Below are 24807 nucleotides of genomic sequence, written 5' to 3'. Positions count from 1 at the left end.
ACACACTCTGTTACCAGTAAGTCATAAATCTTAGGTTCATCATGGTTATATTATTCAGTGTTATCTTAATTTAGAATGCTGCTGATTCAACTGCATGTTCATTTTTGGAGGCTGAGGTTTGTGTTGTGCTATTAAATTGTATTGCGCTGTGTTTCCACTTTTTTGATCGTCACTTTTCTACTAATAAAGCTAAGTTAAATACCAGAAACACTATTGTTTAATTCAATACACTTTAACAGACTACAGTATATCCTCTAAAACCAACATACACTTGAATCATCACCGGTCTTAATCTGTTTCATTTCAAACATTTTAATTCTTCTTCATTTTGTTTATCAAATTTGGTACATAGTGTCACTGCTACTTCCTTGGGTTTCAGCAAGTGTTGTGAGTTCTTTATCAACAATGGCCTCACCTGTGGAGTTGAATAGAGGATCTTCTTGGATATAATCGACCTCGGAGTCCAACACGTCACCTTCTCTGGTACAAAATGACAGCCGGTCTCCTAGCACCCTGTTCACTTCCTCGTAAAAAGGACAACTTGACCTGTCCCTACCGGATTTGCTGTTTGCGTCCTGAGCTTTTCTGAAAGCATTCTTGGGGTGTTTGATTTTATGTTAGCAATGCGGCCATGATTGATTGTAATTATTCTTCTCATTTCTTTTGATATGTCTTCAAATATTGCCCAGTTACGATAACAGTCTTCAAGTTTCTTTTGCATAGCCTCTTCGGCCTAAATTGAAATCAGACAGCACATTCCCTGAATTGTGTTTCACTGCCGTTCACTCCTTTAATGAGTACATACGTACTTCCACTCACACAAGGACGTCAGTTGAGTAGACGGTCCTTTGGTGTAGCTCAGGACGTATTCACGTTCACGCTGCTATAAAAAAATATATGGTCATATGCTGCCCAGACCACCAGCCCAGACCAACTCCAAATGTGGTCTGAATGATCAGATCGCAATGCATCCTCAATATGTCATGGGTGTGTTCACACCTGTAATTAGTGCTGTCCACTTGAGTTCAGATCACCCAGGACGCATGTTAATACCAGGTGTGAACAGGACCTGAAAGTAAAAGAATTCATTTGCAAGTGTAAAATCTGCCAGGATTCAGTTTGTATGCCAACACAATCATAGGTTGTATTTACCAGCAGTGATAGTTGAGTGTTTGACTGAAGATCAACAGCCTGTTGCAGTTATCCTTTAATCTGTAATAAGAAAAATACAGCAAATCATGATTTTTTTTTGTCTCATGAAGATAATCTTGAGGTTTTTATGATTGATTTGTTCCAAGCAGCTGTCAACTTTTCCCTATCTTAAGTGATTTTGACATTAATACAGTAGAAATCTATAATGGCGATTTAATGATCACAGTATTAACCTCTAATTATAGTATAGAGTATGTGACTTTGAAAAGCTCTCTAGTTCATTTTAGGAAATACATGGAGTGGCGTATTTGACTTGAACATACAACTTCTTCCTACTGGAGAAACTTACGACTTTCAGAGACAAGCAAATCACTTCAGTTGTTCCTGTTATTCACCAGCAGTATATTTTGTTATCTAAATACATTAATCAGGGTGTATTTTTGTAACTGTGGCCCAGTCAGTAACTCTGTAGACTCACATATGATTCGCTTTCTTTTATTCAGATTGTGCTGACAATATATTTTGTTGCGTGAGGTTAAAATAACAGATTAGCAAATAAAACGTTCATTTGTTTGGCTTTTGTTTGGATAATCACCACATACCATTTGCATGTAAAGACCGAAACCATGTTGCATTTACAGAAAACAGTAGCTCTGTACTTTCTAGGAAATAATTGATTGTTGATTGCTGGTCATGGTTACTCTACTGGATTGTTTGGTATTCAAGAAAGATCAGTGATAGTTTGAAATCAGGGAAGCAATGAGTTACAAAAAAAAAAAAATCTCTACCCAGTTTTAATGTTGCCTCATAAATCTGTCATGACATCCTCGTGACATCCACCAGCTGTACTTATTCTGTCATATCAGATGTTTGATCCTTTCTTAAGACTAAAAAAGCGTAAAAAAGCCTCCATTGAAGAGAAGTAAAATATAGGTACAAAACATATTACTATACCTTCTCCAAATAAAATGATGTTCATCAATAATTTCATTATGAAAATATTGTATCTCTGGGTCATGTATTTTAAATGAATAAGCGATCAGTTTCTCTTCAATTACAGAATTACTTTTGTTCTGCTTATGCAATGTTTTCGTTAATTTAATTTCAGCTTTACTACAAATTTGTATATTGATATATATTGGTGTTCTAAAGCAGAAATCCTTCTTTATTGCAGTATAATAATAATTCTGGGTACACCAGAGCTGCAAGGAAACACAGCATTTTGTTCAAATGGGATATTCCCAGAGGACTCTGGTGTGTGTAGCCTACAAATGATAAATTCAATTTCTTTCTTGCTGAGAACGTCTCTCAGGCCTGACTCTACGGCCAGTTCTAAGGAGGAAATGTGTCTTCGGAAGTAAAAATCAAATAGACTAGTACTATTAGACAGGTTACTTTAGCTGCATCTGCCAGCCTGGACAGCAGAGGGAATGCGGGTGAAAACCATACAGATAGCTTGGTGAGGCACAGAGAAAAGTACATTTTGATGGGAACTAGACAAAAATCTACACAGTGTTGTGGTAAGACAGATTTTCTTTTTCAGCTATCATTGTACTTCTCTTTTATTGCTAAACACTAATGCAACACATGCTGTTTTTCCTATTTTAGACTGTATTCAGTATAGACACTAGGATCCAGTCATCCCACCTTAGGCATATTGATTTCAACAAGGCGATTGAAGGACAACTGAGGGGGGAGGGGGACAGTGCTGGCTAGGCTTGGGCGATGTTGTGGTAATACTGTTCATTCGGGAAATACCCCTCCACACTCAGCAATTTATGTAGAAAAATACCGGAACAGAATAGCTTTTTAACATACAGGTGAAATACTGTATCCCATGGTGTAAAGTCTGGGTAATATGGAGGTTTCAAAATCCGGATACCATCCAAGTCCAGTGCTGGCTGGGAGGATGTTGGGGAGCTGGATACCGGGTGGCAGTAATATTTGCCGACCAGGTGGGGTAAGATTATAAGAATACAGATTGCAGTGAAGCTTCCAGCTAGTTAATTTTACTGCCACTGAATAGTGGAAAAACAGATTTCTGGAATCCCGTGCATCTGGGCCAGTCTGGGAGCTGCTGTAGGTTTGCAGGAGCCTCCGGGGACTTCCAGGTGATATGTCTGAGTATATGATCATAAAATGCTTTCTAGGGGTCTTTTGATAAGTATATTACTTTATTTGTCCTCCATGGAGTACTATATCAAAATAAATAAATGTGACAAAAATGAAAATGTAATGAAGCAATAAGAGAAGGAATTTCAATTGTATTGTTCAAACAGTTCATTGTGAAACATTATGAAAAAGCTGGGGTATCTCATTAGAATTATGAGGGCCGATGACAGGCCTCTTATCCAGGTGATATTATGTACAATGCAAAAAGGGCTACTTGTGTGTAAATGAAATATCATGTATGCTGGTATTTCTGTGTTTCGGTTCTGAAAATGCTGATGAAAAGAAATATGGCTGAAACATGAACATATTAAACCAGGACCTTCGGAATGTTATTCTATCCCCCCTTTTCTTACAGCAGCTGTGTAATACTACTTTGTCTTTATGACTATCTGTGCCCCCCTACACAGTCAAAGTGACCTTGCGCCTGCCCTGCGCAATAAAGACAGATTAAGATCAGCCATTTCTTATGTTCTTATGGCCTTATAAGTGAAGGTCTAGTGCAACCTGCAGCCATTTTGCTTGTTGAACATGTCACCAGAAAGGGTGAGAAAAAGCTGACCAGTTGGCGGGGGAGGGGTTGCATGGGTGGGGGGGGCACACAAAGAGACAGAGAACAGACCTGACATAGCCACGTAATGGGAGAGAAAATTGTTTTGTGAAAGTGCCCAGAAGCCAGTATTAAATAGAAGATCAATACCTTTGAAAGCCTGCATTGCCATTTACTAAAATAAACGTTAGTGAGATGTAATGACTACTGGGGCAGCTGGGCTGTCCTTAATGATAGTCACATATAAATCTGCTCAGATTTGCCAATCAATAGCTCGCCCTTGTTATTCTCTGTCCCCAACTATGATTTGATAGCTCTTTTGCTATTTTTTAAAACCGATGTGCCCTTACTTAGTCGAACTTTAAACTATACAGCTATAAAGACAAATAAACACACAACCAAACAAATAAATAAACAAATAACTAGACATTTATTTAATCCATATTCTGATGGCTATGTGTTTTGTGTCCACCAAACACTCTCTCTCCCTCTGTGTTTCTATGTATATATTTTCAACAAATTTTTAAAAATGAAATCAAGAACTCTTAAGTTTGTTATTCAAAGTTCGAAGTAAAGTGCAATTCTAAAAAGGCCTTATCTATTTGAAAGGACTTTCAAAGTAAATTAAATATCTTAATGAATTTTCCAGTAATCTGGCCAATTTTTTATGTTGCGTTATGCTCTTCAAAGGCATTTTCCATCTGTTACCACGGGTTTCATATTTGAACATCTGGACTTGCAGTTTGTCTCCATATATCGCTGAAATCTGTTGTTGACAAATAAAATGATATAGATACTCAGAGAGCTGCTGCCACCATCTCTTAGGGCACTGCGGCTGTTTTAATCAGCTTCTTTTGCAGTCTACTACAGTATGCCCACAGGATGTAACGATGCTCTTGTATGACTTAAATTGCACTGATTTAGCCACTTTATCTCGCCTGCATGTGGAGTATTTATGTCATTATCTTTATACCTTTTATAATCATTACCTTTTATACCTCATTTTGGAAATGAAGAGTGCTGTAATTATTTAATGCTGGTGCTCTTTCTGCTGAAATCTGCCTAGGACTTGGCATTTGCATGTGAAATATGCATCATCTTCTATAAAAAAAAGGATTCACTACAAAATTTCATATTGAAAATTGGCTGTGTAATTTAAACCACATCAAAGGCTCCTGCGTGATTTCCTTGACAGGCCAAAGTTAAACGATGCCCTGGGCTCCAGCCTCGATCACACTGGAAACCGCACAAAGTCCTTCCTGGGGAATCAAATTATCATTGAAATACTGCTCATGTAAACAGAGCAAACGTGTGAAAGCAGTTAGCACAGAGGACTTGGCATTGATTGGACAAATTGTCCAGGTGGCACCTCAGCTGAGGGTGACCGCCTGCCTTTTGCTCAGGTTAGCCATGCTAGGTGGGAACTTGAAAGCCCTTAATCCACCTGAGTTCCATAAAAGAACAGGAGATTGAGACATTCAGAGAAAAGAATTTACACCAATCCACAGTGTTTAATACGATATCAAAGCAAGAACAACATTGTGACCTACACCTAGAAATATTTGTGCCTTTGTCTGTAACCCAGTAAAGTGCTAAAAAAATAACAATGCACACCATACGATGTGTATTGTATAATGACATACAGTAAGAAGAGTTTACCCACTTCACGGTGCACACTACAAAGAACTTTATCTCATGCATGTAATCTACTTTCATGTACTCTTAAAATGTATGGCAAAAGTGCCGATTCTATAAGGATATTTTCCTGAACAAGTTCTACTATTTGAAGTACTTCAGATTTGTCACATATTGTTGTCAAAAACATAATTCATAATGGATTTTGTTGTGTTTGAAAGGGCAAAATACTCTACCCGTTTCATTTGTTAGAAAATGTATGAATGATTAACAGAGAGGGGACTGTTATAGTGGCAGAGAGACAGGTGAAATACAAGGCTGTAAAACAGTCACTGCTTTTTGGAGTTCAATAGTGCAAGTGCTCAGGGAGCCCATTTTAATGGGAACTGACTGGCAACAGGAACCTCTTACAATTTAGCCACCTATCAGATTATGGATAACATTTGGCAATGTTGTTGATTTTCTGATTTTTTTATAGACTAGCTTGTTAAACCGCCTACCAAGAACAAATAAACAATATCTGTTGTACGTATTTTATTAAACAGTTCCTCGGTTATTGTGAACACAGCTACCAAAAACAGGCATGAAAGCTCATGTAATGAATATAATGCTCGCTGTCTGTGCATTAAGCACATAACTTGTCAAAACAGGTTACCTACCGGAACCATTGTTTCTACTGGAATTAACCAAAGCCCATTAACAGATAGCTTAATGGTTTGTTTGTTTGTTTGGCTTAAAGGGCTTTGGAAAATTTCTTAATTCACTCTGTATCTACAGATAAGCATGTGCAATAGTGCATAATACACACACAGGGTTTAGTTTGAAATTTTGAATGATTTGTTTTTTCTGAATACTTACTATTAACAAACAAAAAAAACCAATATAACATAAACAAAACCAGCCAGCTCTTGCATAGATAAACTCAGTATCACTAAGGAAGAGTGGTGGATGGTATAGATGAGAAATCTAATACAGGTTTGTCCTGAAGGGTAAGTTTCTCTATGGGCCTTTTGCCCAATTCTGTGGGCATCTTTCAATGCCTAAAATGTCCAGATGGTCCCGTTGTGGCAGCCTGAAAAATCAGAGACATGTGGCTGCACGATGCGATCAGCTCGAGGCCAATAGCTTTACCACCTGTAACAGCAGCATGTAAATGGCTACAACGATTGGTGAGTCTTACCACTGCTGAGTAAATAAGGCTAAAATAAGATTTTGCTAAGTAACGGTTTGAATTATATTTTTAATGTAATTTTAAAATTTGTTTTTAATTTCTGTTCATTGTAATTTATTTGGAAAGTAGTAACATATGAAGGAGGGAGCCTCAGGAACACTGTGTGCTGTTCTGGCCGTGGAGTGGGATTGGCAATAACAAATGGGATTTGAGGAGGGGGTGTGGAGAGGGATCCTACATAGCCTGGGGTCAAATTTATCCACCATTAAACATACAGAGAGGAAAGGTCACTAAGGTGCTACTACTGGCCCAAGAAAAATCTGCTGGCACCCATGATGTAATGAAAATGAGAACGAAGCTATTTAATATATAACTTCAGCACTATGCAGATATAGCAGCTTGATGAACAGTTCAGGGCTTTAGTGAGCTGTATGTCACTCAAACTGATATATATATATATATATATGGTCTGCTCGCTTGCTTTCACTTTGCGCAGAAGTTCATCCATTTCCTCTGCAAAGATGCGTCCTTTTCTACTACATGATCCGCCAGGGTGCAAGCGCTCCTGGTTCTTAAAGGGAATGGGAGGTATCATAGCATGTTAAGCCCCAAACACACCCATGACTAATTAGGAGACTACATACAACCCTTTTGGATCATGCACCTGGCGCAGCGACTGTTTTTCTGCCGTCAAACTGCAGTCCTGGGGGGCCGGAGCCCTGTGTAGCTTGCTGTGGTTCTTTCCCAGGTCCACCAGAATTGATTCAGCTCCTGAGCTGTGTGGTAATTAGCACAAGGAGTTGAATGAGGTGTGTTAAATGAAGGGAAACCCAAAAATACACAGGGCTCCGGCCCCCCAGGACTGCAGTTTGACACCCCTTCCCTAGATGGTCTCCTCGCTTGCTTTCACTTTGCCCACAAGTTCATCCGTTCTTTTCTACTACATGACAAATCCACCATTATAATAGCAATCCGCCAGGGTGCAAGCGCTCCTGATCTACGGCAACAGCAGCATTCCACCAAAGTAGAGGTCTGCATCCCTAGTGAACTCAAAAATCGGCTGCAATGCTTAATTTGGTTTTCACACAGCCAGCGTATCCTGGAACTCTTGGAAGCATGTGAGCATTTTGAAGGTCCCTCGTCACTTTAGTTAGCATCCGGCTAATGATGGCAGAGCCAGCACGAAAGTCTTGAACACCCAAGGATCAAAGTACCCAGGGTTGCCAACTCTTACACATCTGGCTCTTGCTTTCAAACTCTCATGCTTACAGCAAATCTATATTATTTCACTATAAACATAAAATTAGCTATATCAAAAGCACTGGGGTAGTTTGCAAACCCTACAGACTATTTACAAGGTAACTGTATGTGTAGACTTGTCTCGAATTAAAAATTTCACGCCAGTCAGCTGACTAAAGTTGGTAGCCCTGAGTGCCTGCTTAAGGAAAGGTGAATATAAAACTATATAAGTACCTAAAGTAAAACTATATAAGGGGAAATTATATATTTGGTAGTCCTTGTTACTGTGACTACAACGGAAACCATTTTACTTTGGCCAGTTTTGACTAATGCAAAAATGTGGTATTATACATATTATACACTGGGCACAAGTCTGGCACTTCAGGGCAATGTGGGTTCAGTTACGAAGGGCCAAACTACCATGACATTCACTGCAAGTGCAAGTAAATCAAAACCGACAACTGCACTAAAAACTGAGATAGCACACAAACGTGTGAATTTTCTTTGTGTAGATTTGCAACCAGTTATAGCAAACATTGCAATTGAAATATGCCTATTTTCCTATAAATATACATAGCCTGCTACTGTGAAAAGCCTATCCTGCTTTAGTTGTTAAATGTTGAACGTAGCCTGTTTGTTGAGGCTATAGGTTTGTCTGTATCGTTTATCTGAAAATTTGCATTTATGGCTTTTGGCAGACGCCCTTAGCCAAAGTGACTTACATGAGTGCTTAGAAGTCTCACCAGTGAATGCATTCTGAGACTGGTTCAGTAGAAACAAGCTAAGAATACTGTCACTCTAAAGAACTTTGTTGGCAGGTAATACATTTTTTTAATAGGAGTATAACCCTGGAAGAAAATGTCAAACCTTAGTCAAACAAAATGTATATTTCCTTTGCAGGTGGGAACAGGAGGAAATTTCTAAAATGTAGGTGGGACAAAACATTAAAAAAAATATGTAATTATTTTACATTAAACACCTGCAACAAAACCATGCAATAAATGAACCGTAAACGTCACGCAGCTCCGCTACCTCAAAATAGCAATGCAGCAACAATGCATCTGACTCCACCTCAGTTTAAGACAGACTCTCAGATGGCCGCAAATACGTTTTCTATTTAAACAACGTGGACGCCGGACTGGAAAATGAAAACTGTGTTGGACTCATGCTAGCGACTTGTGTTGTGCCTGCCGTCGCTTTGCGCTGGAGGCTATTATGCAACATCATTTTTTTTTCATTAAACCTTTGTACGCTTTGGTAAAAATTGGTGAATTTATGTGCTGCAGATACATCTGTACCTCATCCTTGCCCTCTCAATTTATTGCATCAGTGTTCCCCATGACCTTTCTCAGATGTTTGCCATGGTTCCTCATTTATTTCTTTGAAAGCAGATGGTCCTGACCTTTTTCCATCCCTCAGACTGTCTTAGTCTTGTACTTCTGGTATCTCTTATCAAACTTAGATTGACAGACTACATCAGGTCCACTTGGCAAATTCTTTGCACACGAATGGATTTAACCTATGCCCTGAATAGTTGGTGGTCCAGTCTGATTAATATTCATTTAAGACTGATGCCTTTTTATATGATACCTCATCAAGTAACACATTTGACCTCTAACATTGCTGGACTTAAACCAAGTATGCAAATGTGTGTTCATACTGGAATTGTGTGCATATTACGACCACAGCTAAACAGAAATCATGAATTGAGCTTACAAAATCCTATACCTTCACTCCAAGGACTTAAAAGTGATCTCGCCTTCAGGTTTCAGAGAGGATGTCCCAGATAGATTGTTGCACTGTGCCCAGCCCTGCTCATCTAGGCTTCAAAGTGAGCCATAAGTATCCTGGTATGTCAACAATCTCAATCCCAGAGTGGTGTGGCATTATACTGGAGTCCTGCTATTGGATGGTCTAACTCATGTTTCACAAGTGTTATGTAACTAATTATGTAGCTAACTTTGAATATGTGGGCGATATATATGTATTGCAGGCTTTTCTAAAATGCGGACAAAATGGGACAAAATATTAAATAAAAAATATGCAATTATTTTACATTTAACACCTGCAATAAAGCCATGGAATAAATGAACTGTAAACGTCATGCAGCTTCGCTACCTCAAAATATCAAAATTGCTAAATATTTATATATATATACTTTTTCTGATTTTGTAGAGGTGGTGTGCACAGTGTTGACTGCTGAGAAATAAACTGTTGTTACGTATGACCTCTAAAAATTTGCAGAAAAATACGCATGTTAAATTCAACTTAATGCATCAACCTAATTTAATAATCTAATCTGAAATGAAACCTAGGGTGAAATCCTTGAACCTTAAAGACTAAAAATTAGCAAGAGTGCAAATGACAAGAATTATCATAATTTATTAGTAGGTTTAAAGTAAAACACAACGTTATCCTCGTAATCCAATGCGAGTTTCCCCGGAATTCAGATAAAGTGTTAAATTTACAATTATGTGACTTGCTATTATATTACCACGCGGTTAAAAAATATAAAGAAAAATCATTCCTTGATCATTAAATCCTTAAAAAGATTTTATTTGTTATTTGTTATAAGGCGAAAATGTCACAAGCTATCTAGAAAATAATACAGACTTGCATGGTCCAAAATAATCATGCCGCCAGAATTATTTAAAAACAGCCAATTAGCGGCATTGCTGATGATATATGCACATTATAGTTTATGGTAATCTAAATAGAATGGAATGAGTGGCAGGTATTTAAAAGGTGTATTTTACAGTAGAACATACTTCTTCCTTTCACCTTTGTATTTTTAGTTGGAATACATACATTTTTTATGAAAGAATTTCAGCTCAACTAATCAGCTGTAATACATGCACAGGGACACCTGCAGCTCGTGATGACACTCAGAAATCTTCCAAAATATTGTTTAATCAATGTGTAAGTCGGCACTGAGCAAATAAGAAGAAAACAGATTTAATGAAGGAGTTGTAAAATCCCTCCACGATACTATTTTCAATTCCATTTTTATAATTATAGATGATGAGCATTTACATCTTGTAACAACTCCCTCCTGGTTTTCTGTTTGTGGGATATTGTTCTGATTTTGCATTCATTAGCGCTATTCTGTATTCTAGTGAAAAGATCAATGAAAGCTGGACGTAATGGTGAATCTCATTCGTGATTAGCATTCATTGCGTGCGTTTTTGTTTGCAGGTCTTATTTTCACCTGACAGCATGACTAATTGCCGGCAAGCCAGCTGGCTGTTGAATCTGACTACCCTTAAGATTGCCATGGTGCTACGTGATGTGTCAGAATCTTTACATTAAGACTAGATAGCCGTTGTCTTCCCTAGGACACTCATTGGGACAGAAGTCAAAAATTCAGTCAGTAAATCAATATACTCACTCCAGCAAGAGAAGTTTACATGCGTCTTTCCGTTTAGTCTCTCCACAGACACAGTCTTAACCACATTGGAATTGACTGTCTCTTGTTTTCTGTTTATTACTACCGGTGTACCTCAGGCAGAACGGGAAGTTGTGATGGAAATCTCAGCTTCGCATGTGAGCTGATAAGTTTTCTTACACGTACCGCATGGTGGCCTTCACCTCTTCAAAGAGTGATGGACAAAGTTAATTGAGTTTGGAATGGAGATAAAGGCAAATGTGCTGTCCTGGATGTGGTATCTGTATCCATTTCCCTCTTTCTCTTTAAACAGAACAAGGTCTGGCAACTAAATAATCAATCATGTAGGAAGTGGGGACTCTGAGAAGTAACACAGTGGATTTGGTGCTTTAACAGCACATTGCAAAAAGAACAAAAGACAGTTATTGATTACTATTAAATGCAATTGAGACTTATTAGATTGTATATTGTGGAGATGTAGGCCAGTTTACGTTTTTTTATTTAATTTTAATACAAATAACATTAAAAACTTCAAAGTTGTATTCATTTATTTTAACTATTCATGTAACATTCTCAACATTGAGAAAAGCTTATTAAAGCATTAAAGCATTTGGACTGCTTTGGACAAGAAAAGACACATTCTTATGAAACAAATACAAGCTTATTTAACATTTTAGTATCTGAAATCAAACCAAAATTCTTTGTGATTTGAATACAATGCAAGAAGTCTTAAGTTTCCAAGATTTCCTTTGAGATGTTTGAGATGTTTATGATTTCAGTGCTTGGATATATGTGTTTATCAGCATTTTCCTTTCTTGTGGACTTTCCTGTGCTTTCTTCTGTATTGAGTCACAGGACTAAATGATCTAAAGTTATAAAATAGAACCATTTTGACTTGCTTTCCATTGTAGAAATTGTAGAAACCTTTTATTATATGAGTTTCATAAAACAAATGGAAGCTGAATGACAAACACACCAACCCTAGCATTGTGGGCGCTGAGCTCATGTGCTGTGACATGGCGTAAACTTTTACAGACAGAGAGCAGCTCATTTTCTTTGGGACTCCAAGCTTTCATTGCATCATACAAATTGCAGTGCTAAGCCATTAGCCAAGCTGCGCATGCAGCCCAGATAAATCACATTGATAACAGCACTTTTTTTTTTATGTGAAAATATGCGGCACCGGCCCACACAGATAACCCCCATCGGTTTGGATGATGATTGGTCTCACTACTTGGCCAAAATGAAACCACTCATTTTTAGGAGGAGTGCTAATATTTTTAGAAAATTTGCCTAGATGTAAATTTTATCCACATAATGTCTTGATGAATAACCAATACACTAATCAGAAGTACTAATCAATAATACCATAAATTTAAATTGGCGCAAACAAAACCAAATTGCTTTCCACACTGTTGTGGTAATTGCTGCTGATACAACTTTTAATTAAATATTTAGTTCAATAAAAAATTCTTACTTGAAGATCTTAATTCAAGAATATACTCCATACCAAAGAAGATATGTATAAGCACACAGAGGTGTCAGATGGCATAGATACCCTTTCAGATTCAGGGGGCCCAGCATTTGACTGGGAACCTTGAATACATCACGAATACATTATGCATAAATCTGAGGGGGGGCCAAGGTGACTTTTTATCAGGGGCCCAGATTATCCATGTATGCCACTGAATACTGGCAGGCTGTAGTTAGTTATGAGGTCGCCGAGGTCCGGACCTCAGTAATTTTTTGAGATCTAAAAATAAAATATCAAAGCTAAATATTCACCTGAATAAAATGGGCTTGATTAGGCTAAGTAATGTTTCACATGACTAATTAATAAAAAAAATGAAACTTATGCGATGGACGGTATCAATAATGTGACTGACAAGACCCACCCCTGGGACCTGGACTTCACTATTGTTCAAACCCTGGTTTTGGGCCTGAATACAGGATAACGTATTGCATGCAATAAATTTGACAGATTTTTTACTGATGATGAGTAGAGAATAGAAATTAAAAATTTGATTTGTATGCATGTTTAGATCTCCAGTTAAGATATGTGACATTTAGCTTTATATATGACCTTATTGCCTTTTACGTAATGATATTTGTATCCATGCTGAAATTTTATGGGAAATATCTGTGAACAGGGAGACTTCTTATGAATTCACCTTACCATCCTATCATTTAAGTAAATGTGATTATGAAATTATATATATGTTCCTGCATACCATATACACATAGTAGTTATGTCTGTCTAAGTCTTTCATGTATCCTCCTTGTTTGGCCAGCAGATGTCGCTGGCCATCCTGTCCTCCCCCATTGTCAAAGTCTTCAGTGTGTTTATCTTGCTCAATGACCTGAGCATGCGGCTACCTGTAACTCTCTCTACTGTGTGTTCAAATCCTGCCTCCTTTGTATTTTTGTAGATTTTGTTTCATTTGTATCGGCTTTGTAGTTCTTGTGTTTTGTATTTGGTTTTTAGCTTTGTGCCCATCATTGTGTTTTACCTGTCTGTTATTCCCCTAGTGTTAGATTCTGTTTCCTAGTTTGAGTTCATGATTTAGTTTTATTAGTTTCGCCTGTTGCCTGTTTTACCAGCCCATGTTAATTGAGCTCACCTGTCCTGCATTATTCTTGTTATCCCTCAGTGTTTAAGTTCCTGCCTTAGTTTGTCACAGCGAGCGGGGCACAGACTCGGGAAGAAGGCGAAGAAGATGCAGGATCAGGGAAAGAGGACTTTAATTGGGTGACGGAGAGGCATACAAGGCAAGACAGGACTTCATACTACTGTACGCTAAAACGTTGTGATGTTAATGACGGAACTGGGGATACACACTGATGTGGACATAAATACACAGGACTTGTATGAAACAGTAAGAAACAGCTGATAACACCGGGGATTCCACACGGGGTTAACGAGGGGGGGCGTGGCACACAGGAGGATCGGACGAGCGGGTCATGATATAGTTCAGTTTCCCAGTGGGTCATTATATTTCATGTGCTTTTCAGTAGGTGTTTGAGAATGTTAGAAATTTCCCTGTGTTGTTTAATTTTTTATTTTGTTCCTTGCCTGCCTGCTCCTTGTTGTCCTGACTTTTTGTAGTTAGTCTTTGTTTTTCCCTGTTTGCTTATTTACCCCTCGTGGTCCATTTTGTTTTGTAGTGTTCCTCGTTTTTTCAGTTCTGTTAATAAACCCCCATGTTCCCTGAGCCGCCAGTGGGTCGTCCATATTTTTCCCAGCTTGCACTATGCCATGCCCCTGTGCCAGAACTGAGTTTCTGAAAAGTTATATAATATACATACAAAGGCAAATGTTAAACAATGATGAGTGAGATCCACAAATTTACTTTGTGGTATTGCACTCCAGTAAAAAATGTTGAGGAGCCTGTTGGTTCTTCAGGAAGCCATGAGAGTGCTTGTTCAGCAGACTGGGCAGAAGAGATATATCAGCACTGTAATCAGTATAAGTGTTTAAGGTCCTACTGTCCAGCAGCCATTGTCCATGAAGAAAGCACATCCTCCCAAGTTTCTACTGTATGTCTGCATGTATTCTAGTTTAGGATATTAGCTGTATAATGCAGATGTGTTTTCTGAGACAAGTGGCATCAAAAACATTTTTCACAGCCTTTTGATGTACCACTGATGCACAACCTTATTTCCATGAGTCCCTTTTGGCATTTGTCTCTTGACCTAAGACGATTGAATGAAGCTAAATGGATTTGTTATTAAAGTAGGGGGGCTGCAACATACTGTGATTGTTTTAAGGTCTTTCAGCAGGTCATCTGTGTACATCACTGCAGTCACAATACTGTGATAGCTGTTTACAGAAATGCTTAGTGTTTGGTGTTTCATGAGAAGAGTAACCGACAGACCTTCACTCTGCGCGTGTGTGTGCGTGTGTGTTTTTGTGTGTGTACGTGGATTAGGTTTCTATTACTTTGTGGGGACATAATGCAAAGTCTTGTATTTTTTTTTGGTTACTTATGATTAAGGTTAGGGCTGGGTAGGGGTTTGTGTGTGTGTGTGTGTGTGTGTGTGTGTGTGTGTAGGTGCCCTGTGATGGGCTGGCATACTATTCAGGATGTACCCCAGCCTTGTGCCCTCTGTTGCCTGAGACAGATGTGAACTGCCCCCCCCCCCAATCCTAACCAGAATAAGTGTTTAGGGGATGGATGGATAGATGGATGGATGGTTTATTTCCAGCTGACTACTCACAGCTTCTGTAAAAAGTGAATTGTATAAAAATGCTAAGAATCCCAGGGCAAGCAAGATAGGCTACAAGGACATTATGAAATGTTAGTCAAAGGAGAAATGGTGGTAAGTGCCCTTCCCCCATTCTAACATGTAAATTTCCCCATGGAAAAAATAAACCACCCAATTAAAGATTAGAAACTTCAAAATGGATAATTCCATCAAAATGTATTGGAGGAATTAGTCTTTGGGATTTAACACTGCATGCAATCCACAAACAAACAAGTAATTACTAGTCTTATTTGTTTAATCAAAAATCCTCAGCATCTATAACTCAGATAATAATCAGATCCTATTTTAAGCCAAAGTAATACAGATCATTTTAATAATTCAAAATTTTCCTCTCACCGCTGTACGTAAACAAAGCATTAATACCTCAAAGCAAAACTGCAAACTCCAATGACCCACCGGAAACATACCTCAGCATTTTAAAAATTAGAGGCCTGAAGGAACGAAAACAATATGTCCTTTTCCTTTTTTCTTGAAACTGTCAAAGGAGCAACCAACAGTAAGTTCGCCTTCCCTTTCCATAAGATCAAAGGCATTCTATTATCATATGAGAAACTGCAAATTTCAAAACAAAATAATGAAAGTCATTAAACCAGTCAAAAAAATTATAATAATAAATCAAATCTCTAATATTAAATGTTAGCTTAGTTTCCATGGTGACCCTGTAATAAATTAGTGAATTTTAATATTAAACAGGATTATGGTTAGTTGAAATTGTCTAAAATATTCAGTTAGTATAGTCATTGTTCAGCTGATGAAATATTGAGGATAGGCATTGTGGTTTTCAGGCCAACTCCGTCTCCTTTCTATATATCAACAATTCAGAAAAAATAAAAACATGCTTACCTAAAGGATGCTATAGTTGTACTCTAAACGCGGGCAGGGAAATAATTATATGTCATATTCATTTTTGTGTGATAGTTTGTGACTTTTATTTTTCCACTGTGAAAAAAAAAGTTGTGAATTGGTAAGTGCTCAGAGGATGGATGGATGGATGGATGGATGGATGGATGGATGGATGGATGGATGGATGGATGGATGGATGGAAACAAAAATTTCAGGAGTAAAAATCCCCAAGGTGGAATTCTTGCCCAAAGCCCTGGGTTCAATAGCTATATTCAGGTCATGTGGTATGGTGGCCCACTGTTTGCTCAGTATTAAATTTTAATCACAAAATCGATACAGCCTGTTCAATTGTTTTCTTGAATTTTCTTCTCTGTATTGTTTAGGCTGATTATATCTTGAACTGCAATTTATATTTTGTTTAGAAAGAGCATGTATGAGTTCTGTGATTAATCAGTATCTTGTAATCCTCTTTATAACAGGCTCCGGAACTCTGCAATCTATTTGGATAAGTGGTCATTGAAAATGGGTGGATTGAAAACAGTTTGAAACCAATTCTCCCAATGGGTTTTGATCACAACATAAAAATATTATTGATTTATCAATAAGTATCTAAATGCCAAATGACGTTACTTATTTACAATAATTTACGCAAATTTGATAAAATCTTTACAAATTTAAAAACAGCAGAAAAAAAATTGCAATCAGAAACAAATGTATCAAACTTATTTTAGGGAGAATTGTCGTAATTATTTCCCTCTGCTATATAGCTGGATATTTTGTGAAGAATCGCTTTCTCATTGTATCAGTAAGGTCGGGGAAAGAAGAGTATCTCTGCTTGGAGGCTTGAGGAATCTTCTGGCAAATGTACATTCTGTAGCTGGAATTACATTGTGCTTTATTTCATTTGCTCCCAGACTGAAATTTGGTAGTATGTCACACAAAGAATGGCAAATTTGAAAAAGGACCTATATTAAATGAAAACTTGAAGTATATGAAGTCCCTTCAGAGCCATTGCCTGATACTGTTAGTAGCTAGCATGAGAGGAGGACAATATCCTGAGGATATGTAATTTACAGACAAGCAGTCTCCTTTGAGTCATAAAAAACGTAAAAGACATTACTGTATGTCTCTATACTTTTTATGTGTACTTTGTATTTTCTAGTGTCTCACATTCAAAATGTTTTCAATAGGTTTTATGGAACAATATTGAACAATAAAATGGAATAATTTGGAATTTTAGACTGAACACAAAACAGTGCACAGGGACATAATCCAACTTAAGAGTTTCGGGGAGTTAAGTAATTTTGGAGTACAAAGGCAAGCTACATGTACTTTTTGCAATCTTTAACATCTTTAAGTCTCCTATCAGAAAGGAGCTTCCATAAAGGGCTCCCTCAAGTTTTTCACTAATGCACTGTAATGAATGAGATAAAAATCAAATAACATGTTAGATATATATTTTAAATAAGAGCCAAATAAATTTGCACTGGTAAGACCTCACCTGTAATACTGTGTATTTTTCTAGTCCCCTTTCTAGGAAACGATCTTCCAGCATTAGAGGAATATCTACTGAAAGCTTGAAGAATACAGAACCGTTAGTCTAAAACACTTTTCCTTGTTTTTATATAAAGCATGTTTAGTTTTGAATAAAGAGCTGGAATGGGGAGACAAAATCCTTAGAGGAATTCATAAGGTCAGGGCAGAAGAAAAGGATGCAAGAGCACAAAATGGAAATATAATAGATGGAAAACAGTCGGGGACCAGGTTATATCAAAACAGAGAAACATTTATAAAAAGTATAGTGGTGTAGTAGAAGACTTTGGAGTGATTCAGATGAGCAGTAGATAAAATTCTGCCAGTGGCTAGTTTTAAATATTAAAATGGGTTAAGTGGCTTTTTCTTGCTTGCAGTACTTATACTTTTATTAATGCATCATGGTAAGAATTGTGCTGGTAGCATAAAGGTAATACCTGCAACGGGCCTCTTGTGTGAATGTAAAATAAAAAATAACATGGCATAATAATATAAAGTCCAAAAAAAAAACATCCAGAAGTTCTGGTGCTTGAAATCACTTGATTTTGGCTGATGAGCTGCTGCCTGTACATGCCCAGGTTCTTCTTAAGCTCTGGAACTCTTTGTTCCCTATATCTGAGCCAAGATGCAGTATGTGGAATCCCAGTGTGCAGCAGGAGCTCTTGGCACTGGAACCATTCTGAGAATCACATTATACAAAGAGGGAACACTTTTTGGTCCACACATTGCCAAGGCTTTGGCACGCATTTCAGCATGGTCTACTAGCGCTACCATTCCATCCAAACATGCAGTTCAAGTAGTGCATGTTAGCTGAAGCAGATATTTGTTTTCTTGCTATTTTTTCAGCTCTTTCCTTTTTAAAAGATTAATCTGTTCAGCCTGTGTTTTTCAGCTTAATGTCTTAAGATTTCCATATAGCAGAGGGTGCAGTGCCTTGTTGGGCAGCATTGCTGCTTCACACTTCCTGCCCTGGGGGCTTGAGCCTCACCTTCGCACGGTATGTGTGCACATTCATCCTGTGTTACATGGGTTGCCTCTTGTTTGTAAAACCTAAGCCCCCATAAATCCTTACTCGTTCTTCTCATCCTCATGTGAAATGGGTCTGTCCACTGTTTCAACCAAACTGTCCTACAGTCAGGGTTTAAATATAGATGGAGCACAGCTCCGCCTCCTTTTGTCCAACTCTCACCTTGTCAGAGTGCAGCTCCGCCTCCTCATGTCCAAATCGCACCTTGGCGGAGCACAGCTCTGTCTCCTCCAATGTTAACCGTTTCCCAAAGTTTAGTAAAAGATTCAAAGTGAACTGTTTGAAAAAATGGCAGTTTGGTGCTGAAAATAATGTGTTTTCATCAGCATTTAATATTAATTTTCATTAGTAGTTCTGACCAGACCAGTTTCTAGAGAGGATGAGATATTCCTACATGACGCCTTGATTTCAGCCCCGTGTTTTTGTACTTTGACTTATTTTGCTTACCATACTGCTGCCAAAACTTTATTTACTAGCTAGTCTCTGCTAGAAGTATAGGGTGGTATTGAACATAGGGAGCAGTACTCTAGATAATTCTAGGAACCTAATTATGAAACAGTGAACTCTTTGTCAGTTGACAATGATTTGATGATTTCATTGATTTTTCTTTTGACTGTTTAATAGGAAGCCTACTCAGAAAGTGGGTTACATTTACATTTCTACTTAACTGCAGCACTTATTCAGAGAAGTGTCCATTATTCTGAATTAGCACTGACTGATGCATCCCCACTGTGTTATACAAAAATAATACAGCAGTAGACATTGAGAAAAATGTCAGTGGTATTCAAATTAATTTTCAGAATACATTAGTAGTTCAATGCAGGTGTTGCATACATAATTTGATCTAAGGCACCACGGCACTGAGATGCTCATACGATTTGTCCTCTTAACGTGCAGGTATGTTTATTACAGCTTTAGTTACAGTTGATGACATTTACAAAATTTGACTTATTAATTTACATTAGCATGCAACACATAAGAATATAATCTATCAAAAGGCTTTCAGTTGCTATTACAACAGCCAGCATCTTAGATAGCCAACACCTGCAGGAATCCAACTGGCATTCAAAAAATGATGAATGGCCTATTTACTCTGTGTGCTTATTTGCATTTATATATACAAAAAAGTAATCTCTAATGTAATAGTAATCTAATCTTTCATTAAAAACACTTCAACCAGGTAGCAATACGTTTTCAATAGATTTTAATAATTATAATAAATTACTTTCAATATACTAAAGCAATTTATTATTAAAACAAATCAATATTGTGACAACTCTTACAGTGGTCTTACCTTAATGTAGTTGCATTTTTAGTAAAACTGTGTATATTTTGACATGCAACATTTAATTTAAATAAGGTATAATTTTGACAAAATATTATTTTGATTATTTCTATCACCAATACCAGTGGATAAGGCTCAGAACGTTGGAATACTATGCACAAATATGGGTTATCTGGGAGGATAAAATCACATAGAACTTCTAAGCAGAAGGTGAGTTATGGTGTGAAAAAAGTGTTAATCTGAAAGCTTATGAAATGAGACTGAGTTGCAGCAGGGAAAATTTCCTCAGAATGTTTTGATAATGACAAGACAACTTGTGGGAACCAAATTTTGTTTTTATAAATGTCACCCTGGCATTTGTTCGCTTTAAAACATAAGCTTTTCTCCTACAGAAAATCCCATGCCGCATATAAAACACAACATTGATTGCACAGGCATTCAGGTAGAACAGTACCTTATTTTTAAGGGTTTTTTTGCGGTAGATGCAAGATCTGAGCCAAATGTCATAATAAGTAAAATAAGTGGTATATATATGTGAGCCATTAAATGACCTTCACACTGTATTTTACAATGAACAGGAGAAAAATATCAAGAAAATGATGCATATCAACTAATAAACAGCTCTTTAGAACCCGTGTTATACAAGACCACATGTATGTGAAGGATCTACAGATTTAAATATGTCTCAAAAGGCTTCTGTCCAGAGGATAATTCCACTTGGTTGGAACACAATAGGCAGATAAATTAGATAAATGCATTTTAAATGAGAGAGGAAAGATAGAGCCCCAGTCCAGTGTAAACTTCATTCTCCTGAATAAGGGAGTAGCTGAGGAAGAATCGGAATCGTTGTTATATGTCTAGTAGTAGATGGAGATGTGTGTGCTCTTAAAGCATGTACCCGCGTAGGTCGCACATCTAATCATTGCTCCTCCGCCCTCCCATACTAGGAGAATTCACTTTATTGATTTTTTTTAACTCTCTTCAGTCACCTCAGCTAGCTGTTGTCAAATTGCTTTTATATCTAATCATCCGAGGTAAAATTGGGTTTGCTAGTTACAAAATAACATTGTTTTTTCATTGACATATTATTCCTATTATAACCCGCCTTAGGACACCTGCGGTACTGTTTGACATGCTATGTCTGGCAAAAGAAAAAGTGGAGCTCCAGTTCCTGTAGGTCATTAACCCCATCGTTTCTCGTGAATCCTTCATCTTCAAGAAGTCTAAAGCTCACTGTATTAGAAATTCAGAGATCATTGCTGTCTTCTAAGTTATACTGTTGCACGTTTCCTTAATTATGATCAAAGCGCATTGAACCCTACCACTTAGAATAGGCTAGTAGATCATTTTGAAATCTTTGATCATCTCCGATGCTAACGCTCTACTTTCACACCCGGGTGTTCATCTGACTTTGAGTTAGGTTACCTGAATTTACTGGATACTGAAAAGTAAGATTTCGTATAGATGCTTTGTGATGTTAGATACCATTATTGCATCCTGAAAGTCCCAGTCGTAATGGAAGACTGAAAGCATCCAAGAAAATGCTGTTTATTGCCTATCACGTTTAAACCAATCAAGGAACATTGGTTCAATGCGTTTTATTAAGTACAGACTGAAAGGATTGTTATTTTGAAATGCACTCCTGACATTATTATATATACCATGAATCACCTTATATTCTGCTACTCCAAAACAGTGCTACAACGTCTATAATACATATAAGAAATATTCATTATGTATCACAGATCAAAGACACGACTAACATTTTGTTCAGTATTCGCAAATCATTATTTCTTAACATATCTGCATGAATTGTATTTACATGAAACAAAATATATGTCATGACCTGCGCGTCCAGTCCTCGTGTGTGCCACGCCCCCCTGATCGATCACGTGTGCTTCCCTGATTGTGCCCAGCCTTTTTCCATCAGTCTGATGTCATGTCTTGTATTTAGTCCGTGTTCAAGTCTGTTTCCCCAGGTCTGTCATTGATGTTATTTCGTCGCAGTCTGCCCTGTGTTTCCCTTAATAAACCCCCGTATCCTGCATCCTCGCCTGCCAGCCTCATCCATCCCCGCTTCCTAACCTGTTCGCAAACCAGCGATCATTACAATATAAACATATTTTCATCCCAATAATAAAATACTGAAAAATAAAAATAAGAACTAGCATTTCATTGATTAAAAATGTGCTGTTTCTATTGCTTAGCTAATCCAGTCATTACTGTTTTCTCCCGAAAACCTTTAATTTTATTATTCTTTTATGTCATGTTGCATGTTTCTTTAATCACTGAAGCAACATTTTAGTAACAGGACCAAAGTTTAATGCTGAACTGCTGTTGGGCAGAAATGGCCAAAGAGAAATGTATGTTTCTTGTAACAAACCCAAAGCAATAAGGCACAATCATCATGAAAACACTATACTGCATCCTTTTATTAAGCTTATGTCAAACATTTCATAGATATTATTTGTCTGCAGGGGTAGTGTGGTAGTGCAGTGGTTAGCACTGTTGCCTCATACATCTGGGATCAGGGCTTGAGTCCCCACCAGGGCTTTGTGGAGTTGGCGTGTTGTGAGGGTTTCCTGCAGGTATGCTGGTTTCCTCCCACAAAGATGCTGAGGACGATTGGCGTTACCAAACTGCCCATAGGTGTGCATGTGTGTGTGGATGGAGTGTGAGTGTGCCCTGTGATGGGTTGGTGTCCCAATCCTGGATTGTTCTCTGCCTTGCACATCTTTTGGATTCAGACCCCTTGTGACCCTGAAACGGATAAGTAGTGCCTGAAGATAGATGTTTGGGTACAGTTGTATTCTTGAGTTTGTGAAATTCATTTAAACGTCCCCCACAATGTAATAAAAACTTGTTATTCTCCATGGCGTCAAAAAAAAAAAAAAGTTTTAATTACGTCTGTGAATGTAATCAAAAAACAAAAAATGGCAAAAGTATCTTATTTGGTTACTTATGGTTATGGTTAGGGCTGGGTAGGGGTTAAGGATTCAAGTTAAGGGGTCAAGGTCATTTTTCCCCATAGGAATGAATGGAGAGTCCCCACAAAGACATAATTACAGAGCTGTGTATGTTTGTGTGTAGGTGTGTGTGCGTGTGTGTATGAATGTTACTGTAAACTTATCTGATCATCTGACCTTGAAGACGATATCAGCACATCCAGAGAGCTTCTAATGAATTAACCCTCTTGGTGTCTTGAAGTATTCCAGAAAATAGGGTTGCTGATATTAGTATCCTACTATAGATCTGCGATAGACAGCTTAAATTTCCCCAGGTGATGCAGGCTTGAAGCCCTCTCACCGAATGGAGTCCCCCCCCCCCCCCCCTCCATGCATGTCGCTTGTCATGAGCTCAAATAGAGACACAGGCAGAATCATGTATAGGGGTTTAATGGCTCAGTGGTTTGAGGTGTTGTGTTCTTCCAGGTGGTGTTGACTGAGGTAAATGGGCTGTAAAGGCATTGAATACCTGCCTTCCTGGAAGTTCTGGCATGAAAGCACCTTCAGCTGTGATGCTATCATTACACTGCAGCTGACCTTTCAGACCCAACCCCTCTTTATCACTCTGTCCCTCATATCCCTCAACATTCATTTCTTTTCCAGTGTGTGCTGTTCTATCCCAATCCTGCTATGTAACAAGCCACACTGGAGAATGTAACGTTTTATAGACTCCTTCACTTTTTATTTTTACATGAATGTATACATATGTGTTGTAGTGTTTCAGCTATTAATGCTCATTTGTTAGATTAATTGGTCTCTGCTCCTTTCTCAAATGCATAATATGTCTTTCAGCAGTGATTTCCTCCAGCACACTCATAGAATCATGTATTCTACAATTCAGTATCAATAACAAGTTAACATTGTCAATAACATTGTTTGATATTATGCAGTTTTAAGACAATACAAACACATGCGTAAGTAGTTAACATAAAGCTCCAGTTTGCATGAAACAAATGCAGTGTTGTGCTTTATGTAGTTTTCAAAATAATTTTATAAAGACTTTTTTCCTCATATAATGCAAGGTTGGTGCGAAGAGTCTTCATATACCCACTGCCTAGTTTGCATATGAAATTGTGCTCTTTATTAGAGAAAGTCAAGAATTCATCTTCATACCACCATCCGTCCATCACCACTTATCCTGGTCAGGGTGAGAAGAGAAGCTGCCAGGCTGGAGTGCAGCCCAGGCAGGTCCACACACAACCAGCCGTACTCTATGTCATATGTATAAACATACACATGTCATGCCTTGCAATAGTTTGACTGGTTAAATCTGTTCAATTAGTCTGCAAGTGGAAAATAGTTAATACAAGCTCTAGAGTATACAAACGCAACATTTACAATAGACCCTTCCGCATCATGGAGGTTAGGTTCACAGATCTCCCATGATCTGAAAAAAAACCTCCTTGATGAGCGAAAGGATGCAAGAAAGGTGGAGACACAAAGATCACTGTGAGGTCACTGCGAGGTATGACGTCAGAGACGACGTCGCGAACACGTTTGGGGTCCTCCAAACCAGCACTGTTAATGAACTTTTTGTGTCATCTGCT

The 24807-nt window shown here is 37.9% G+C and overlaps 1 protein-coding gene across 9 annotated transcripts in view; it reads left to right on the top strand.

The window, feature by feature from the left end:
- Positions 1-24807, top strand: part of LOC125741731 (RNA binding protein fox-1 homolog 1-like) — a 440599-nt gene that overhangs the window by 113112 nt on the left and 302680 nt on the right. The gene's annotated exons all lie outside the window — the stretch shown is intronic.

Source organism: Brienomyrus brachyistius, chromosome 5 (genome assembly GCF_023856365.1).
Source record: "Brienomyrus brachyistius isolate T26 chromosome 5, BBRACH_0.4, whole genome shotgun sequence".
In the NCBI taxonomy this organism is placed as follows: domain Eukaryota; kingdom Metazoa; phylum Chordata; class Actinopteri; order Osteoglossiformes; family Mormyridae; genus Brienomyrus; species Brienomyrus brachyistius.
The sequence above is the reverse complement of the archived record's forward strand: the minus strand, read 5'-3'. Positions and strand labels throughout refer to the sequence as shown.